Genomic DNA, 20,941 nt, shown 5'->3' with positions numbered 1-20,941 from the left:
GTCACCGTGCCTGGCCAACTTTTTAGTGTTTTTATCCATAACATGGGGACTCTACTAGTATCTAGTCTGTGGGGTTGCTGTAAAGATTAAATGAGTTTATCCCCATGAAGGGCTCCGAATAGCTCCTGTCACCTATTAAGGATTCAGTAAATATTAAATATTATTATTTGAAGCTATCATATGGCCACTTCCTTCCCCAGTGCACACAAACATGCATCCCTTTAATAAAAGAAAAGTTGAGACCCACTCCCATTCAATGCCATCTGGCCATGAATAGCAGGGCTTGTCCACGTACAAAGATGTGACGCTGCCCTTTCTACTTTTAGCGGGTGGTAGGGGAGTGAGGTTTACCTTGAAAATCAACTACAGCCTGACGCCTTTGAAGGAGTAGGGAAACCAAGCCTGGTTTTGGTACTGGCTTGTCATCTTCCCTCTACCACCTTTTGCTCTAATATTTCAGACACCGAGTTCCTAACCTAAGCCAAAGAGAACATGCATGGTATGGGGGTCAAACCAACTGAGTCTGAGCCTTGATTCTGCCACAAATTAGTTGTGTCACAAAGAGAAAATCACTCCTCTCTAGACTTCAGTTTCTCCATTTGAACAGTGATGGTGCTATACCTGGTGCTGTTTTTTCTCTCTCCTTCTCTGTTAATTTAGAGGCTCTGTGACTATGGCCATAACGCAAAGGTCTCGGAGAATGTCTCTGTGATCTGGACGGGCTCTGGCTCTGGATGCCTTGAGAGGGAAGATGTGACCTACTTGTCCACAAATGGCCGTGATATCCATTCGGATTTGGTGGCATCATGATGGAGAAGCCCACCAGTCCCCTGTCTCCAGCTTTGGGAAGGAGACTGGAGATATCATGACCTTTGAATATGAAATATTCGTGTTTTGACTTTTCCTTTTTAATTATTTGAGATGCACTATAATTGACATGAAAAGGTGATGACCTGATGTGTAAGTCTTGACAAGTAGTAAACAGCCCAAGAAAAAAATCTCTGACTTTCTCATTCATGGGGACGGTTTGGGCCATATTCTGGGTGTGAGGCTAGGGAGCACAGAAGTTCTTTTCGCAGGTGCTGCCATCTTTTCCTTCCTCAGCAGAAACGTGTACTCAGGGTATGCCATCAACTTTATGTCATGGGGAGTGTGACTGCTTGTGCTTTTTATACAGCCTTATCTTCCTCCTCAACCCAGTCATTCATTATTTTCCTGAACTTTTTTGACCTATTCCCTATTTTCTCAGGAAAAGAAAAAACAGTGAGGTAGAAACTCCTACCTTTTATCAATTTCTTATTGTAGCAAGTCTAAATGTTTAAATATGGTAAATAAGATCTCTTGAATTAAGCTAAGACTTGCTTGCCTCAGAACCCATCACAAATAAGTGGAGAATATTCGTTCCCTCTCTTTTTCTATCCAGCAGACACATCATTCCTCACCGGAATTGTGAATTGAATTTTCCCTCAACTTCTGCCACCATGGAAGGCTCAGTCCAAATCCCACTCTCTTCATGAGATACTCCAAATGCAAAGAGAGCAGTATTCAGCATCAGTGTGATGAAGTAACTTCTCTATCATGTTGTGATGGTTAATTTTATGTGTCCACTTGTCTGGACCACAGCATCCAGATATTGGATTAAATATTATTCTAGATGTCATGTGCAGGTGTTTTTAAATGAGATTAACATTTAAATCCACGAACTGTCAGTAAAGCAGATTACTCTCCATAATATGGGTGAGCCTCATCCAATCAGTTGAAGGTTCTAATAGAAAATGACTGACCTCCCCTGAAGATGAGGGAATCCTGCCAGCCAAAGGCCCCTGGACCTGAGCTGGGACATCAGCTCTTCCCTGTTGGCCCATCTTGTAGATTTTGAACTTGCCAGTTGCAATAATTCCATTAACTAATTCTTCAAATCTTGCTGTTTCTCGTAGATAGACAAAGACACACACACACACACATACACACACACACACACCCCTATTGATTACCAACTCTGATTCTCTAGATAATTCTGATTAATATATATATATGTATTCTGCTGTTATCCTTTCCCTATATGCAAGAGACTCACTTGGGCCGTTTGTTGGAATATATCCTTCCTCTGTGAAGCTCTTCCTGGATTTTACCCTATTTTCTAAATCCCAGTTAGTGGATGTTAGGCAAAGAGAAGAAAGCTGTGTGACATTGTTCTCTGCTGGTGACAGAGATGGCACAACATAGCCTTTGGTCAGCCCCACAACCTTCTGTCCTGCAAGTGCTGTGCCTGTACTTGGAATAGCAATTTGCATCCACAGCCCTATCTCTTCAAGCATGCAGGTGGCTTCTCACCTTCACCTGTCCTGTTTCCCCATTTCTCCCAGTAGTTAAGAGTAGGTAGACAAGGTACTCAGTAATTGGAAAGAAACAAATTGTAGGCTGAAAATATGACAACCCTATAGCCTTTTCGGTGCTTCCTAACTGGGGATATCTTTCTCTCTTCTAAATGCCCGTATTGCATTTTTCAGCTTTTCTTAGTGGAGGAGTAAAATGCTGCCTCACACTCTCTCTGTCTGTGCACTTTGTTCACTGTTACTGTGTTTTGCATGCTGGTGTCCACATTGGCTGCTCCTCTATATCAAAGCTTTGGGGTGTGTGTGTGTGTGTGTAATTGAGAGCTCACAATTGCCTTTTAGGTAGATTTTATTATCCCCAATCTGATATTCTGCAGTGTCAAGTAAATGACCCTGATCATTAAAGAGTGACCAATCAGGGATTGGACCTCAGTGTTTCTGACTTCAAATCCGTGAACTTTTCACTACTGCAGTGCTTCCTCAAACCGTTAAGAGGAGGGTTGTAAGAAAAAGTTCTATTTGCCTATGTCCTTATTGTCTTAATTTCTCATCTTAAGTGCTCAATGCATGTGAATGAGGGCAATGGAATGGAAGACAATCACAAAGAATGGAGCCCAGACTTGGTTGGACAACTGAGCGAAGACCTCCTTAGGAAATGAGCCACGAAACTGGGGTGAAAACTATGAACATTTGTGTAGGAAAGCAGACCACAGGGTAATACCCTGACTCCTCTCCATAGGAAGGTTCTGGCAAGTTCCATGAAGACAAACATTCAGAAAGTAGGCAATAATTTAAGCAGTAATGGTTACCACTGGAATGCTTTTTCAGTGGTTCCTAATATCTTTTCAGCCTCTGACAGTTCCGTACCTGCCAAATGTAGTTAGGAAGCCCTACGTCTTTGCATATGGGATTAGCCCCTATCAGAGTTTAGAATTAGTTATCATGACTTCAGATAACCCCAGCTTTGGGGGCAACAGAAAAAACAAAAAGAGTGAGATTTGGAATGTATCCTTCCAGATGCCACAAGGAACTGAACAGGAGGAATTTTTTCCCTGAACAGCCAGGCTATAAATTAAATGCCAGAGGCAAATGAGAGCGTGTATATGTCATCCTGAGAATATAGATAACAACCAGAAAGCTGTGGGTTAGTCCTGTGACCCTTGAATCAAGCAGGAATTCTTCCCAATGCCTTTATCATGCTTCTGTCCCTGGTACCTGGCACTGGACTCCCAAGTCCAGAGCCCTGGGCAGGAAACTCTCTGTGTGAGGAGCTTCTCTGCTAATCCCCAGCTTAAACTTTCTCTTCCTTAGCTCCAAGCTAGTGCTCCTTGTCCTAGCACCTGCTGAGCAAATGAATAATTCCCTTCCCTCATTTGCATTGTTACCTTGAAGGTATTTATAGCCTGTGATTATCTGCCCCTTGAGTCCTCTCCTTCTCTAGCCTATAATTCAGCATTAGACCCAGATCTGTTTGCTGTGGAACTGAGAGTATGCCTAGGAGCTCTGCTGTCAGAGCCAGCACCAGCAAGGGCTGCAGCCTTCTTACGGCCTCAGCAGTGGTTCAAAAACGAAGAAAAAAGTCAATCTCAAAATTAGTCTTCTTGGTTCTATTTATTGAGGGTTTTATGACTTATCTGCTGGGTTGGAAGAGATTTAGCCATTTGCCCAGATGGCTGTGTGCACATGTGTGTTTGTGCATGTGGGAGAGGGTAGAGAGGCGGAATAGGAAGAAGAAAGTTGATGTTTCAATGTCTCCAGCCTCTTATCTCCTGTCCACTATGGCTCTATGCACCAGTCTATTGTAATCTTTGAAGGTGGCAAAAGCAAAACGCAGATCAACAATTGCAAACACTATACAGACAAACGCAAAAATTCTAACCCCCACTTCTTATAACAGATAATTATTTCCTCTTCAAGATTCTAAGGCCACAGACCATTGAAACATCAAGAAGACTATATATGGAATCTAAGAAGAAGAAAGGAATTTGGGACAACTATTTAAGACTGCAAGAGAAGAGCCACAGCTTGAGCCAAGGATCTTTTTGGGAGTTTGTCCATAAGACCTCAGGAGCTAGATTCAAAGGTGAGAAAAAAATAAATATTTTTCAAATAAGTATTTTTTTCAAAAAATTAATGTTTTGATTTTGAAGCCAGTCGTGTCCTTCCCAAGACATTATAGTGCTACAAAGCTAACAAGTAAGACTATTTTCCATTCCACCTATCTAAAACCCTCTATTTTGCTTTATATTCTTGAATTCACCTAAGACGTTTACTTCAGTTTAAAAGCAAGAGAGCTGAAGATTGGTGTTTGGGAGTGGGACTGTCGTCATTAAGATGACCCAAAATTTCAATGTTTTTATGTTGTTTCCAGAAAAAGTTGTCCACACAGTGGAAAAATCTGGCAGTCACTAACTTGACCCAGGAATCAGGTTTAACATCTCCAGGTGTGGGACGGGTGGACGCTGTGCTTCCTGATGTGAAGGCCCCCAAGAAAGCACAGCATCATTTCTGTGATGTTTCCACCTGGATGCACTCCTGGGATGGGCCATAATAAAAGGTGGAAAGACCCAGGTTTGAGGTCATTTTACAGAATGAGAAGTCTGAATACACATGAAGTTTGCTGAGAGGTAGGAGGAGACCAAGGAACTACTCTGGATTGAAGGAGACTGTAGGTTATGACAACTGAATTCAGTGTGTGTTCCTGGGAAGGATTCTGGGCCAGAAAGGAAAAAGAGCCATCGTCAGGATGGATGACAAAAGATGAGCGAGTTCCGTCGATTGGAGGTGGTATTGACATCAGTGTCAATTTCCTGATTGGCAGAGTATATAGTGGTAAGGAAGTGAGAGCTGTTACTCCGGGGAGGTGAACACTGGAGTATTTAGGGGTGGTGGGAACTCCTCTTAGGCAAAGATCTCCCCCTCTCTCTTTATTTTAAGAGAGAGTCATCATTAAAGAGATATTACTCATGAGTGCAGCATCAGCCAGCACTGAGGAAGACCAGCTTACATGAGTGAGACATCCCTATTTTTCCTGTCTAAAGAATAAAAATAGCAATGGCTATGACAGAGAGGTAGTGCAAGATTTAATGAAAAAATATGTGTACACTGTAAAGTGCTGCGTGAACATTATATATATATATACACACACACATACATATATATGTATATATATGTGTATATATATAGAGAGAGAGAGGTTTTTTTTTTTTTAAATGGAGTCTCCCTCTGTCACCTAGGCTGGAGTGCAGTGGCGCCATCTCGGGTCACTGCAACCTCTGCCTCCTGGTTTCAAGCAATTCTCCTGCCTCAGCCTCCTGAGTAGCTGGGAGGCATATACCACCATGCCTGGTTAATTTTTGTATTTTTAGTAAATACAGACGATGTTTCACCATGTTGGCCAGGCTGGTCTCAAACTCCTGACCTCAGGTGATCCACCTGCTTAGCCTCCCAAAGTGCTGGGATTACAGGCGCGAGCCACCATGCCAGGCCAAGACATAATTTTTATTAAAGAAAAGATCAGGAGTTTAACAGAGTAAGTCCACCCTACCAAGCAAAATGATCAAGCATGCTGGCCTCGCTTTGAATCCCACTTTTGTCTCTTCCCTCCGGAGCCTTCTTCCTGTCCCCAACTCTAGCCACAACCCCCTTCTCACAGGGTGTCTCTTTATTACGTAATCCCCAAACTCACTGAGGACACGTTTTCCTCCCAAGAACAGCAGAATGGTAACAAAGAACACATGAAAAGAAAATGCTTTCAAGGACCAAAGGAATTCATCCACAAATATGGAACTTCCAGCACGGAAGTCAGTGACAAAGCCCTGCATGCCCCCATCTCAGGCGTCCTGAGAACACCGTCCAGTGGGACGACGCCAGCTCTGCCCTGAGAAGCTGAGATTCCCACCCCACCTGGAGGGAGCTGAGCATCCTCACAGCTCCTCTGAGCCCCTGACTCCAAAAGAGACTCTTCTCCTGTGGTATCCAATGTAGAGGGTGGAGTCCCTTAAAGTAAAATTTCACAATAGGGCAGTAGAAAGATGCAATGAAACACACACGGGTTATTAAATATTGTCATCAAGATGAGTAATAAATCAGACATTTTATGGTTTCTGATTATAAATTCCATTTATTCCATAAGCGTTTAAAGAAGAAAAATGGAGACCCAACAGAGATTTAAGCCTGCCCGAGATGGGTATATTTCATTATTGCTTTGTGACTGCTGCATCCTGGGTGGAATAGGGGTAGGGGGATACAAAAGGGCCCTCTGAGGGCCAGGAAGAATGAATTGCTGGGTTTCTGGGGCTCACTGTCATGTGAGAATCTTCTAAGAATTCTTTTGAAGTCAGGAATTCTGGCCAGGTTCCTGGTGGACACACTGTTGAAAATAGCCTACTCCTTCCAATCCCCAAACCAAGTTAAACAGGAGGCCAGGCGAGAAAAGCCAATGTGGTGAGACTCCATAGGTCCTGGCAGGCAGCACCGAACACTGCAGATCCTTAACAGGAGGGAGGCTTGATATGAACTCTCTCAAAGAGTGGCTGCTAAAGATCAGGGAGCTGAGCACAATCCCAGCACAGCAAGCGTTCATTCAGTAAAAAGTATGCCTTGGGGCCGGGGCCGGGGCGGTGGCTCACACCTATAATCCCAGCCCTTTGGGAGGCCAAGACGGGTGGATCTCTTGAGGCATGGAGTTCAAGACCAGCCTGGACAACATGGAGAAACCCCATCTCTACTAAAAACACAAAAATTACTTGGGTATAGTGGCACATGCCTTGTAATCCCAGCTACTTGGGAGGCTGTGGCACAAGAATTGCTTGAACCCAGGAGGCAGAGGTTGCAGTGAGCCAAGATCACACCACTGCTCTCCAGCCTGGGCAACAGGGTGAGACTCTGTCTCAAAAAAAAAAAAAAAAAAAAAAAGTTATGCCTTGTGTTCATAAAATTATGCCTTCTCCTCATATAGTACTTTACAGTTTACATGTGTTATTTCCCTAAATTTTGCACTACCCTTCTGGCATAGCCATTGTTATTTTTATTCAGACAGAAAAAAATGAGGATGTCTCACTCACATAACCTGGCCTCTCTCCGCTCCGGCTGCTGGTGAGAGTAACGTAACCAGTATCTCTTTAAGGGTGGTTCTAGTGTACAAAGAGAAAACAGAACGTTGTCTTCTGGCCTTCCCAGTGGCAGAATTTGTCCTGCTTTTGGCTTTGAAATGCCTCACATTATATTCTTCTAGCAGATTTGTCTAATTATATTTTGCTTGGGCTAAGATTAAAATTAATTGGTCTTTTCATGATCACACATCAGGAGAGTAATAGGGCCAGGCACCTGAGACCAAGCCAGGGATTAAAGATTGGTTGTGGATAATCCACTAGCCAGAGAGTCTGAATGTGGTGGGAGACGAGCGGAGGAGGCCCAGTGGGCCTCCAGCAGCTTGTTTCTCACTGGCATCTTCATCACAAGCTTTACGTGACAGGATTTCTCCTGATGTGCCCACAGCTGCTGCCTCACTGCACGCACACACGTGCACGTACACAGGCACCCACACAGCTGGAGAAGCACACATATGCCTCCTTCTACGACATGCACACTGTTGATTAGACTCTGAGGAGTGCTGACTCTTGGAGAAAGACCAGATAAATCACTTTGGAGAGGGAGAAAAGGAAAAAAATATGATAAAGAAAAAAATTCTACTTTTTCCCCCTTCAAATGCCACAAGAAAATGTCACGGAAATCGCTTTGCTGGAAATAACAGAGAAGTTCAAAACAAAATTGTTGAGTGTCACTCCTGGACCCGACTCTCCCTTGCACTGGGCTCCTCTCCTCAGCCTGGGAGCCTTCTTTCTGCCTCTACCACCACTTACCCTTCAGGATGCCACTGCTGCAGCCTCCGTGAACTGAAAAATAGTTCTTGGAAAGCCTTCCACTGAAGGGAATAATCGAGAATAAACAAAGGACAAAGACAGGAGTGGGAAAGAGCTCTTTCGCTGCCAGCTGGCCACTTCCAGCTCCAGGACAGTGTCCGTGAAGCCACAGAAGGGAGCCTCATCATCATTTTCAATGTCATCATTACCAAAAGGCTTTATTACACGATTCATTGTGCAAGGCTGTGTACAGAAACTATTGAAGGATCCTTTTGCTTTCTTGTAACTTAAAATCCATGACATTTCACAATCCTACAAAAGGTTTCTCTGATTTCCTTGGGTATAACTTTTTTTTTTTTTCCTTTTAGCTTTCTATTCTTCATCTGTTACAACAGCACAATAGTGTACAACAGTGCTTGGCTGAAGGATACGAAAAAAGAAATTTTCTGCATTATTATAGATTCCTCCACTCATTCACTGATTCATTCAACATTCCAAAAATTCAGAGCTTACCATATTAAATACCAGGTCCTCAGCCAGGCTGTCAAGACAGAGGTATAAACAAATCACAGGTCCTGCCTTCAAGGAACTCACCAACTATTGTAAGCAGTGATGTTCAATCTCTGTTTTTCTTTTAAAGTGTAGGGAAACTTTCTCTACATAAAATGTTCCCAGGAAGCCCAGTGCATAAAACCAGTAAACCAGAATTTTTTGGTTAAGTGAGGAAGGATAGATGGTGAGGGAAAAATTTTAAGGAGAAAGTATTAATCCCATTCTATATGTGATGAAATAAGGCTCGTGAGGGTTTAGTAGCTTTTCCAAGGCTCAGTGAACAAGTGAAGAATCCAGGACATGGCCCCAGTTCTGTCTGAGCTTAAATCTCTGTTCTTGCCTTTGGCCAGCTGCTGCCCTATCAGGCCCCATAATACAAATAGGGCAACAAGAAGGGGGCCTCTGCCCTTGCGTTGCTGAGTTTGTTCTTTACATAGTTAGTTCATAGAAAACTCTCTTCAATTACAAATCACAACTAAGTTTCTCATTGCTGCAGATCTATACCTGGTACAGAAAATCCATTGATAAAGGTTGAGAATTGGTCTTATGATCCTTTACCTGGGCTGAAATAAGACCTTCGGTAATAATGCAGGCCTGACTAATCTTTGGTAGACTTGGATTAACCAAACCAAAATGATCCTAATTATTCCTTACATTTACATGAACTAGTTTAGAGTACAATTTAGGCAGTTTTAGAAGGAATAGAGATAGATCTATGCAAAAGACAAATTTTTGTTAGACTAATTGCTAGTCCATGGCTGAGAATGCACAAGAAATAGTAAAATAGTAAAGATTTAACTATCACCCTCAAAATCGGGGCCTGTAAGATTTGAATGTTACAATGAAGAAACTTAATCAATTGAAATATAAACTCTGGGTTTAAAATTTGTTTCATATGATGTGCAACAATATTTCTTTAGTGGGGAATGTCTTACTGTTATCTTGTTGCTGCTGCTGGGTTTCGTTTGTTTGTTTGTTTTTAATAACAATTGAAAAAATTAGCCATCATGATGAACACAATTCCTCTTCAAAGAAATCACTTAAAACCAGGATGACAAGCATGATGACACACAGCATGCCACATGCCCTAGATTTAGAGCTCTTGTTCCATATCTTGCTGAACTGTCAGTCGAAATGACTCATCCCATTTGTGTGCAGGAGAGGTGATGGGCCACATTTTCCCCAACCTACCTCTTTCCAGACCTGAACTGTGGGATCCCAGGTGAGACCAAGAAGGCCTTTATTTCTATTTTCTTTTCACATTGAAGCAACCATCAAGGCTTGGGACTAATACCCTGTTGCAGATAGATAGATAGATGATTCATAGATAGATAGATAGATAGATAGATAGATAGATAGAGATGTCAGTTATATATATCAGCTATATATATATATCAGTTATATATATATATCAGTTATATATATATAAGCTACATATATACACCTTTAAAGTGTATATATATATAAAATACACACACATTTAAAGTGTGTATATATACACTTTTTATATATATAATGCGTGTGTGTATATATATACACACATTAAAGTATATGTATACACATTTAAAGTGTATAGCTTTAAAGGCGTAATATATAGATATAAACACACTTAAAGGTGTTAGTATTAATTAGAAAAGATATCTATAGATATATACACCTTTAAAGGCATGATATATATAGAATCTATATATATCTATATATAGTAACATATATAAAGGCATAATATATATAGAATCTATATATCTATATATCTAATATACGTAGAATCTATATATATAAATCTATATATATAGAATCTACATATATATAGATTATATAATGCTGTATATATACTTTAATGTGTGTATATATACACACACATTATATAAATATAAAGTATATATATGTACTTTAAAGGTGTGTGTATATATAATATATATACTTTTAATGTGTGTGTATATATACACATACCTTTAAAGTGTGTGTGTGTGTATATATATATACACTTTAAGTTTGGGAGTACATGTACAGAATGCGGGGATTTGTTACATAGGTATACATGTGCCTTGGTGGTTTTCTGCACCCATCAACCCGTCATCTAGGTTTTAAGCCCCACATGCATTAGGTATTTCTCCTAATGCTGTCTCTCCCCTTGCCCCCCATCCCCCAACAGGCCCCAGTGTGTGATGTTCCCCTTCCTGTGTCCATGTGTTCTCACTGTTCAACTCCCACTTATGAGTGAGAACATGCGGTGTTTGGTTTTCTGTTCCTATATTAGTTTGCTGAGAATGATGGTTTCCAGCTTCATCCATGTTCCTGAAAAGGACATGAACGCATTATTTTTATGGCCGTATAGTATTCCATGGTGTATATGTGCCACATTTTCTTTATCCAGTCTATCATTGATGGGCATTTGGGTTGGCTCCAAGTCTTTGCTATTGTAAATAGTGCTGCGATAAACATACGTGTGCATGTGTCTCACACCAGTTAGAATGGCAATCATTAAAAAGAGAGGAAACAGCAGATGCTGGAGAGGATGTAGAGAAATAGGAATGCTTTTACACTGTTGGTGAGAGTGTAAATTAGTTCAACCACTGTGGAAGACAGTGTGGTGATTCCTCAAGGATCTAGAAGCAGAAATACCATTTGACCCAGCAATCCCATTCCTGGGTATACACATAAAGGATTATAAATCATTCTGTTGCTGTTTTAAGTGTCAACATTGTCCCCTATAAATCTGATCTAATTGTCCCACAGTATGATACTATAATTCTTTAACAAAATCTTAATGGTGCCAGCTATCAATCTAGCCACGATCAACTGATAGAAGAATATAAATCACCAAATTAGATGGGATCTTAAAATACTACAATTCCGTTTTATACTCATTAAATAAGCCATTCATATTCTTTCAACTACACATGCACACATGCAGAGAGATATACCAACTCCTTTGATCTTCTACAAAATTTACCAAAATTTGACAGAGAGCCAGAAAATGATAGGTAATTGTTTGGTAGTATGAATAGGATAGCTTTTGTGAAGTGGAAAACATGATCATAGATCTTGGTTGAACAAGCCAATATGTGAGGCAGCCACTGGCCCTTTTGGGGAATCAAGACAAATGAAACAACAAGGACCAAGGACACTAAGAAATCGACGAATCTAAGTATTCCTAAGTATGTCAATATCTATTTCTCCTTGTGCATAACCATTCTGCCACTTCCCACCCAAAAGCCAGATGCTGCTGAGCCACAGTAAAATTCCAGGAAGGACTTCCTCAAGGTTAATCAAGGGCTGGCCCAAGCTCCTGAGTTCTGTTTCCTCACCTGTTTGTGAATAGTTTGTGCCAGATCTGCCTGACTCTACTCTACTCTTGATGTAGGATAGCTGGGATTTGGTGGAATTGCACCCAGTGGAGAATGATTTGGTAATAAGATGTCTTAGGTGCACTGACACACAGTCCAGTAGCATGGAAGAATGAATGAAACTCCTGAATGTACCAAGGGAGTGTACATGAAGACATGTGTGCACAGCATGTCTTCAGGAAGAGCTTGGAAATCCCTTGAAGATACTGACACATTCCTCCAAATTTTAGCACTGAAACTGGCTGAAGCTCTTTATTCTTCATAGGGAGAAACTGCAGCAGCTGCAGGGAAACAAGGAGAAGAAGACAAGGTACATGATGACAAAGGAAAGACCTAGGGGACCAAGAGTGGCAAATGCAGAAAGAAAAGGAAGAAAGACTTCCCCAGGGAGCCCAGGGCAGGGTGGTCTACAGGAGCCACAAAGCATGATGAGTCTCTGGAGGGGAGGGAGAGAGGAACAGCTAACAGGTGCAGTCCTGTCTCCATGCGTCTCCATGGATTAACAGGGAGAGAACAAGCCCATAAATGCAAAGTATTCATATTGATAAACTATTTATGTAAGTTTATACAAATCAATTAATAAACACAGAAGAGGCAACAACGCATAAACAATGTTTGATAGCCAATAGCTATAGTTTTATCATCATAGTATAAGCCACACTATAATAACATTCAGTCATGCTGTGTCTGCCTGCCTGGGATACCTCCACTTCCTCAGAAGTCACTCATTGCCTCAGTAGCTTTATTTATTTACTCGTGATTTATATTCCACCTACTTGGAAAAAGGGTCTGAGACAGCTTGTGATGTTAAAATATATATGAAGCAGAATAGCTACAAATGAAAATAGGAACACAGAAGTTAAAATGAACAAGGAAAGAAATGTATCAGGCACCACCTGGGCTGGGCAACTGAGCACCACTGAGCACTAAATTTAACTTGGAGCTGCCAAGACTCGGAGGGACAACGTACGTTGGTTTTCATGTTCTCACTGATTAAAACACAAGTGTACCCACTCACATGATCTCACAAACTCTTTCTTGGTCGTGTTTTGCATGTGCAGCAACAGATAATACACTCACAATAGATTCAGCTACGGCCTCACACAAATATAATGATGCTTTCAGATGGGCTTTCTCACATTTGTTCCTTCGGTATGGCAGCTTGTAGATTCTGTATTTAGGTTAGGTCAAGTCCTTAAATAGACCCAATCTTACCACCTTCTTTCCACTACACCTACTATAGCAGTTCTGAAATAGGAACATTTTTTAAAAGACGTATTTGAATCTTCATCTCAAATATTTTGCATTTTAGGGGAGATGGGGAGACCGAAGATAAGTTTTTTTGAAAATTAAGTGTTGGGTAGTACATGTGGGTTATTTCTTATGTTCATTTCTGATTGAGAAATGCTGTGTCCTGTGCTAAAAGCGTTTTATTTCAATCATGTTCTCTCTGTGAATTGGCTTCTAAATTTTGCAAGTTGGTTTCCTTTTATCAGCCCTTTCTCCCCCTTAAGATTCAAGGGAATAGAATTCCTTGAACCTCAGAAATGGTAGAGAGGGGTGAGAGAACTGCTCAGAGCTACAAAGGGCACTGCTTAAAGAGGAGGGCCCTCGCTGGCTCACAGCCTGGAATCCGACCTTAGGCTAGGCTAAGCTCCAGACAAATGACCAGGCCAGGGCATCCATCAGGCAGGGCAAGGGCTGCCAGGCTTTATACTCAGAGGAAAGAGACCATCATTCAGAGAGCACCCAATATCCAACCAGGAGCCATTGCTAGGCATTGCACACCTGCAACTTCGCTTAGTGTACTATTTCATTTGCAGTAGTATTATTATCCCATTTTGCTAATAAAGAAACTGCTCTGAAAATCAAAGCAGCTTTCCCAAGATCATATAAGTAAGTGGTAAAACCAGTATTCAATTCAGCTGTCTCTAAATCCAAAGCCCATCCACTTTCTTTCTACTATGACTTCAGCACGGAACTATTTTTCCTTTCTCTAAGCTTTTGCCTTCACAAGAGTGCATGACAACGGACTTGATAAAAGCAAAGCCTCGAGTCAGAATTCCCAGGCTTCTATCCCAGCTTCACCTCCTGAAGGCGAGGACCATTCATCAAGTTCCTTAAACTTCCTGTGTCTGTTTTCCATCTTGTAACATTAGTGTCTGCTCTGTACCGCTGAGGTGTGAATGAAATAAGATGACTTTTGCGTAGCACATAGTCTGTGATCAGTAAATACCGGCTGACCTAAAGCTGTAGCAGCAGTGAAGTCCTTAAGGTATAGGGAAGGCGAGTGAGAGCCCTGCTCACAGAGCAGTGCTCACACGGCAGTAACTGTTCAGAGCTGGATGGGCTGGGCTCTAACCTTAAGATTTGCTTCCATTTCAATGGGAATTCCAGGAGCTATCTTAGATGAGGAAGGACAAGGGACAAGGAAGAAAGCATGTGACAGTGGCACCTGGACCTGAGATCTACAATTAAATTAAATCTTCTGAATTATCACTGAAGTTTCCTTCTGTTTCCAAAAGTCTATCATCCTCCTAAGAATAAAATAAAATGAGAGCATAAATTTTTAGAAATAGCAGTTGGAAGGCTACAAGCTGGCATCAACTAAGCCATCTGAAATAATTTTAAATTTTATTTGGGACAAAAGATGAGCAAGGAAAGGATGAGCCAACTTCTCGGGAAGCCAGTGAAATGTTAACAGATGCGGGAGGCAGCGGAACTTCTTCACTCTTAGATTGCTTCCACATCCACCCCGAAGGAGAGCGGGGAAGTCTTCAAGCTGTGGAAGGTAGAAGGAGTCGTCGTAAATCACACAATGACTGGCAGGGCTGGAAAGGACTCCTCCTCTGAAACAATGGTTTTCCAGCAAGTCAGAGCACATCGGCGGCGAGAAGCAGCTGTGAGTTTGTACCTGTCCCCTCTTTCAGTCATCAGGGAAGGGAGAGGGCCCGGGAGGTAAACTTGCCTGCCACCAGGGGATAGCACACACATTTTGAAAAAGTGACATCTACTAACTTTTACTCATGTTCTCAATTAAGAGTTGAGGAAACTGCAGCCAGATTGCGGGGGGCTGAGGGGTAATTGTGCATGGTCATGCTGTCTGTCCGTGGGAACGACTGGGCTGAGGAAACCACCATAAACTGCGTCAAATGGAGGCTGAGCTGGGAAAAATACATGGAAGGTCAAATACTTGTATTCATTTGTTCCTAAAACTTTATTGAGTTCCTATGTATAACAGTAGTGGGAATACAAAGAGGTAAGTCCCTTCAAGGTAGAGGGATGGGATGTGTGTACAGATAATCACAGCGTCCTGTGAAAGTGCCAGGTTACAGCAGAGGGGTCAAGAGGAAGTGCCCGGAGAGATCAGAGCAGGAAATAGATCTTTCTAGCCGATGTCATCGGGACGGCCTTATAGGCAATGCGGCATGTGAAGGGGAGATTTGAGGAAACATTTGGAAATAAAATACGATGAGGACAAATTGAAAAAGAAAATAACAAAGGTGAAGCAACGCAGAGCTCAGGGTGTGCACGGACATAGCAAGAAACTCAGTTTGGCTCTCGAAGAGGGAGAGCAAAAGCGGTGACCCAGCGTGGGGCTGGAAAGGTGTGTCATCTCCAGACCGGAGCCAGGCTACAGCCGGATTTGATTCTGCAGCTGCTGGCAGTGGGGGCCCACTGGAGTGTCTGCACAGACCCCAACACAGTCAGAGCTGTGCTAGAAGGTCAACCTCGTGGCGGTGTGGAGAGGGCTGGAGTGGGGAAAGCCCACAGGCAGGGAGGCCAGTTAGGAGAACACTGAATGAGCTCAGGTGGGAGCTGACGGAAGACTGTATTGGACAGGAGGGAAAAAGAGGTAGCAGGGAGGTTTTGTTAAGAAACACTGGGACAAAAAAGGGTGGCAGGGGGTGGGGGGGGTGTTGGACAGAGTGAGGGAAAGGAGACAAAAACAGCAGAGAATTAAGCTCCTTTTTGCTCATCTGTAAAGCAAAAGGATGCCTTGGACCCTTGCAGGTTTATCCAGACTTTAAAATTCTAATTCAAAGCTGGGTACAGGGGGACCCCTTATCTCCCAATCACACACTGAAATAAAGCAAGGTATGAAGTACTTAGTTTCCACCTGCAATTCAGTCAGCAAGTCAAAGCAACACTGGCTTCACGGTGAAGAAGCAGGACTCCAGGCTGTGTTCGGGTTTCCTCTCTCTCCGTGCAGATAGCTCTTCCACTCAACATGGTCATTCTTCCTGAGGTCTCCGGCAAACGGAAACAGCTGGCCGTGCAGCCTGGCCTCCCGCAAACTGTACCTTCAGCTCCATCTGCTGGTGGTGGGATCCCGTGGCCTGTGCTTGTGTGTAAACCAAGTGCTCTTTTTGTGCCCCAACACCCTCTCTGCAAACCTCATGCCCACATCATATACACAGGCATATACATACACACAGACACATTTACACACATAGACACCCAGACCTAGACTCCTACATACACACAGACACACACATGAAGAAATGCACACATGGCTATACATACAGATACACAGACATAAACACAGACACATGCATACAACATACACACACAGGTATGTACACACACAGATACCCAAACATGCACAGACACAGATACACTTACAAAATACAGACATGCAAACACACACACACTCAGACACGCACAGACACATATACACAAACACATACGGTTATTCACACTGACATACACAGACATAAACACACATACAGATGCACATGGTCACACACACACACTCAGACACACAAAGATATAGGCAGACCTCCCCATCCACACACACACAGCATTTTCCTCCTTGCTGCACCTGCGACAGATGTGCAGCCTCTCCGCTCTAGCCTTTGTGGATCCTTCCAACTTCCCCTCTGCTTTTAGGCACCCCTGAGGCCTGCTCTATGGTAGACTGGTTGTGTAAGTGGAACCACATTCTTTCCCAAGCCCTGCACAAAGTGTAAATAGCAGATGGGTAGGACTGCAGTCTTTGAGAAGACACACAGTTGGACACCTGAAAAGCTAATTTCCTGGCTAATTTACTTTCGTGCTGCTAATTGATCCTGCGATTGCACCCTGCCCTCTCCTCCCCTAGTCCAAGAAGCCCAGAAGGAAAGGGAGAGCCCCCTTCCCCCACCTCCTCCCTGCTCTCTGTCTTGGCTGCTGCGCACTGTCCCTGCTCTCATTCCAGGGGAACTGGGAAGACACCTGGTTCCTCCAGAAACATTTCCTATTAACCTACTTTCCCTAAAGATATCAGTTTGTCCAAAGAATCCTAGGTTCAAACAGATTTTATTTTTAAGCCAAAAAAAAAAAAAAAAAATCACGACACTGTAGTGAAAATCGCTACTTTTTTTTTTTAACCTTTTAAGAAAAATGCCATTCCCAGTCACATCTCTTAATAGTTGCCTCCTGGTGGCAGCCTAAGTGATGAATCCACCAACCTGTTTAAAATGTAAGGGAGGTGATTTCCAAAGTAATCTGAGGGTGTTTCTGAATGCAAATGCAAATTCCTTTGTCAGCAGTCTCGGGCGCCATGGAGGGCGCAGGTATTTTTAGTCCACACAGATTTGCAGGGAGGAGACACGCAGGCACCCGCTAAATTAATGTGAGGTGGGTCTTAGTTCTGCATACTCATTCCTTTGGGATTTGGAGCTCTGCAGGCATGGCCAACCTGGCCCTACAGAGGAGTCAGACCAGGTCCCAGTGCCTAAGGCCTGCCCCTGGGTTTGTTCCAGGCTTCTGGCCCCGAGGAGCTGGGACTGAGAAATAGGCCTCAGGCTGCAAAGCACAGCCAGTAACCTGCAGATGCCATCCAGGGGGCAGCCCCACCCCATAGGCAATCTTGGCTTTGTTTTTTGTTTTATTTATCCCCATGTAAATTTGGGACAAGACTGAATGGAAAAAGAAGGGTGAAGAGGAAGCACCTGCCAATGTATGCATGTGTGTGTGTGCAGCATGAGGGTGTGTGCGGCATGTGGGTGTGTGTGTCGTGTGTGTGCACCGTGCGTGTGTGTGGCATGCGTGTGTGTGAGGCATGTGTGTGCAGCGTGTGTGTGTAGCATGTGTGAGAATGTGTGTGTGGGTGTGTGCATAGCATGTGTGTAGCGTGTGTGTAGCATGTGTGAGAGTGTGGGAGGTGTATGTGTAGCATGTGTGTAGGTAGCATGTGCATGTAGCTTGTGTGTGTGTAGCCTGTGTGAGTGTGTGGGAGGTGTATGTGTAGCATGTGTGTATATAGCATGTGTGTGTAGCACGTGTGTGTGTAACGTGAGAGCAGGTGGGGTGTGTGAGTGTGTGGGGTGTCTTACTGTGTTTCTGGTGTGTATGTGAGTGTGTGTTTAGTGTGTAGTGTACCTGTGTGTGTGCACCCGGGAGCATAAGAGGGTTGAGGAGGGTGTGAGGGCCTAAGCCTGTGTATGTGACTATGCTCAGAATCTGCTAGCGTTGTTCTGTTTGTTTGTTTTGGGTTTTGATTTTGAAACCAGCTATCAAGTGCAGAGCACAAGGGAATTGTTAGGCTGGGTGAGCAAAATATAGTGATTACTTTTAGAATAGCTCCAGTGCTAACCAACCATACAGTTCATATAAATACAACATATTCAGGGGTTTTCTGGACACTCCCAACTTCACACGTTGGTTTATATTATGCTCACAAGCACATTGTTACCTGGCAAACCGTGTACTCTAAATTTTCATTTGGTGTGACATAGTCAAACAGGCTTTGGGATCTGACAGAAGGGGCTTGAATGTTGGCTTTTGCCATTTGTCAGTCATGTGATCAAGGGTAGGCTACTTGATCTTTCTAAGCCTCAGCATTCTTATCTGTAAATGGGGATACTAATACCTGCTTTTGGGGACTTGTACATTGTCTCAGGGTAGAGCACATGATACAGCCCAGTGAATGAAGCATGCGCTCATCTAACAAAGGCTGGGCAACTTAAGGCAGGCCCTGGAACCTAGAACAACCACACCGAATGCTGCTGGAGGTGGGCGATCCACTGGGCCGGTGCGGGAGAGGTTGCCCAGCTTTCCTCTTTCCCAAGCTCAGGCCCTGCTGACTCAGTCGACTGTCAGTTGTCTAAGCCCAGAAACATTACAGGGCAGCACTGGGAAAGAATCATGGGCATTAAAAAGGGCAGATATCAGCTCAGCATTAGAAGAGACATTCTGAATATGAGAACTGTCCAAAATGGACCAGGAGGTAACAAGCTCCCTGTCACCAGTAGTGTTCAAACAATGCCAGGAAATCCTGGTCAGAGGTGGCACATAGGGGAACTCTTTCATGAAGTGGAAGGTCTGACTATATCAAAACCAGAATCGAACATTCCCTCAATGCTAACAGTCTTTGTTTCTGTGGAAAAGAAAGAGGGTATTGCTACTCTCATTCTCCCTGGAAACCTAACACTCTGGAAGTCCCTGGTCCCTGCTGGAGGCAAAGAAATAACAGGAAACCTCCAGGGTTTCAGAGCCTTGCACTGGGACCATCGAGCAATCCATTTACAGCAAGAGGCAGAGTGAGCCTGAGAGTCAGGTTTCAAATGATAATTAGCTTTCGTGATAGTCTTAATTGAAACCAGTTAGTCCAACGGGAGGAGTTCCTGGACCAATCCTGCCTATTAGGCTCTCCAGCAGCAGGAGACTCCTGCTGTCACGTGACAAGCTCCAGGGACTGACCAGAAGCCCACATTAAGCAAAGGAGTCGCTCCACACTCTTTCCTTCCTGATGGATTCCGCCCTGATGGATTCATTTCGTCTTTCGTTGGATTGCTTTTCTGCCCCGCCCCTTTTCTTTTCTAACTCTTTACATTTCAAGAAGGATATATAACATCCTAAACTAGATAGTCCTTCTATTTCTTGTCTTCTGGGTAATTGTGTGATTGACTGATCTAACTCCCTGCCTCTCACTTCCCTCCCTCCCTCCCTCCCTCCCTCCCTCCCTTCCTTCCTTCCTTCCTTCCCTCCCTCCCTCCCTGGCCCCCCTGACTTCTTACGCTGGGCGCTCCATGCATTCAATTTCTTATTCTGCCAACCCCATTTCTACAAGGAACCCCATTTCTACAAGGAAATTCATCAGGTGCACTTTTGGGGCCTGCTCTGGTTTATCCAAAATTTGATTACGTTCAGTTACATAGCATGTCATCGTAACTAGCTCTGATATTTACATGTGAGTGAATCAAAATGTGTCCTCAATTTTGCCAGGCCCACAAGCGCTGGCTGGTCCTCCCCAGCCATGTCGCATGGGCGCTTATGTTTGATTGGCAGCAGGACATCCTGAACCTGTGCAAAATTTTTAGGGAAGAGAAGGCAGATGGGAGGAGGGAGGGACCTGAGTCTGTGCTCATCTTTCTCCATATCCTGGTCTTGTGGACGTCAGACAGGACGGTATTCAGCTTTCGATGTTATGGTTTGCAGGTTCAGTTTAGAAAGAAAGGGAAATCCCCTCCCTCGTTTAATCATGAATCTCTGGCCCATGGCCTTTACATTGGATTATATTTCTGCAGTTCCAAGGTTAGAATGCTGAGTGTCAGTGACACTGAAGAGTGGCTGAGTGGCTTGGAGCATCGCTTCCTGGACCCAGGTTACAGTACTTCTTGATGACAGTCTGACTGCACTCAGCCTGCTGCACAGTGGAGTCAGGAGGACCCCAAGAACATCTGCTGACACCAGGTTTGCAGTAAAGAACAAGGACGTGGAGACACCAGGAAATGGAATTGGAAACATCAATAGCACCTGGATGAAATCTCTCAGATGTAGGCTTTGAGGAGCACCATCAGGGTGCCAGAGACAGCAGCCCTGAGGTCAAACACCCAGGGCTTCACCAGGGCCCCCT

General features: G+C 43.5%; 1 protein-coding gene and 1 long non-coding RNA gene across 6 annotated transcripts in view; one reads left to right on the top strand and one right to left on the bottom strand.

Moving 5' to 3' along the window:
• NTM (neurotrimin) overlaps positions 1-20,941 on the bottom strand; it is a 966,287-nt gene that overhangs the window by 455,559 nt on the left and 489,787 nt on the right. The window lies entirely within an intron of this gene.
• The window catches only part of LOC114672444 (uncharacterized), a 35,471-nt gene continuing 27,986 nt past the window's right edge, over positions 13,457-20,941 (top strand). Inside the window, exon 1 of the long non-coding RNA XR_003722854.2 lies at positions 13,457-15,001. This is a non-coding gene — a long non-coding RNA (uncharacterized LOC114672444). The remainder of the gene's footprint in view (positions 15,002-20,941) is intronic.

This window comes from Macaca mulatta, chromosome 14, assembly GCF_049350105.2.
Source record: "Macaca mulatta isolate MMU2019108-1 chromosome 14, T2T-MMU8v2.0, whole genome shotgun sequence".
Classification (NCBI taxonomy): domain Eukaryota; kingdom Metazoa; phylum Chordata; class Mammalia; order Primates; family Cercopithecidae; genus Macaca; species Macaca mulatta.
Note: the sequence above shows the minus strand (reverse complement) of the source record. Positions and strands in the feature narration are given on the sequence as shown.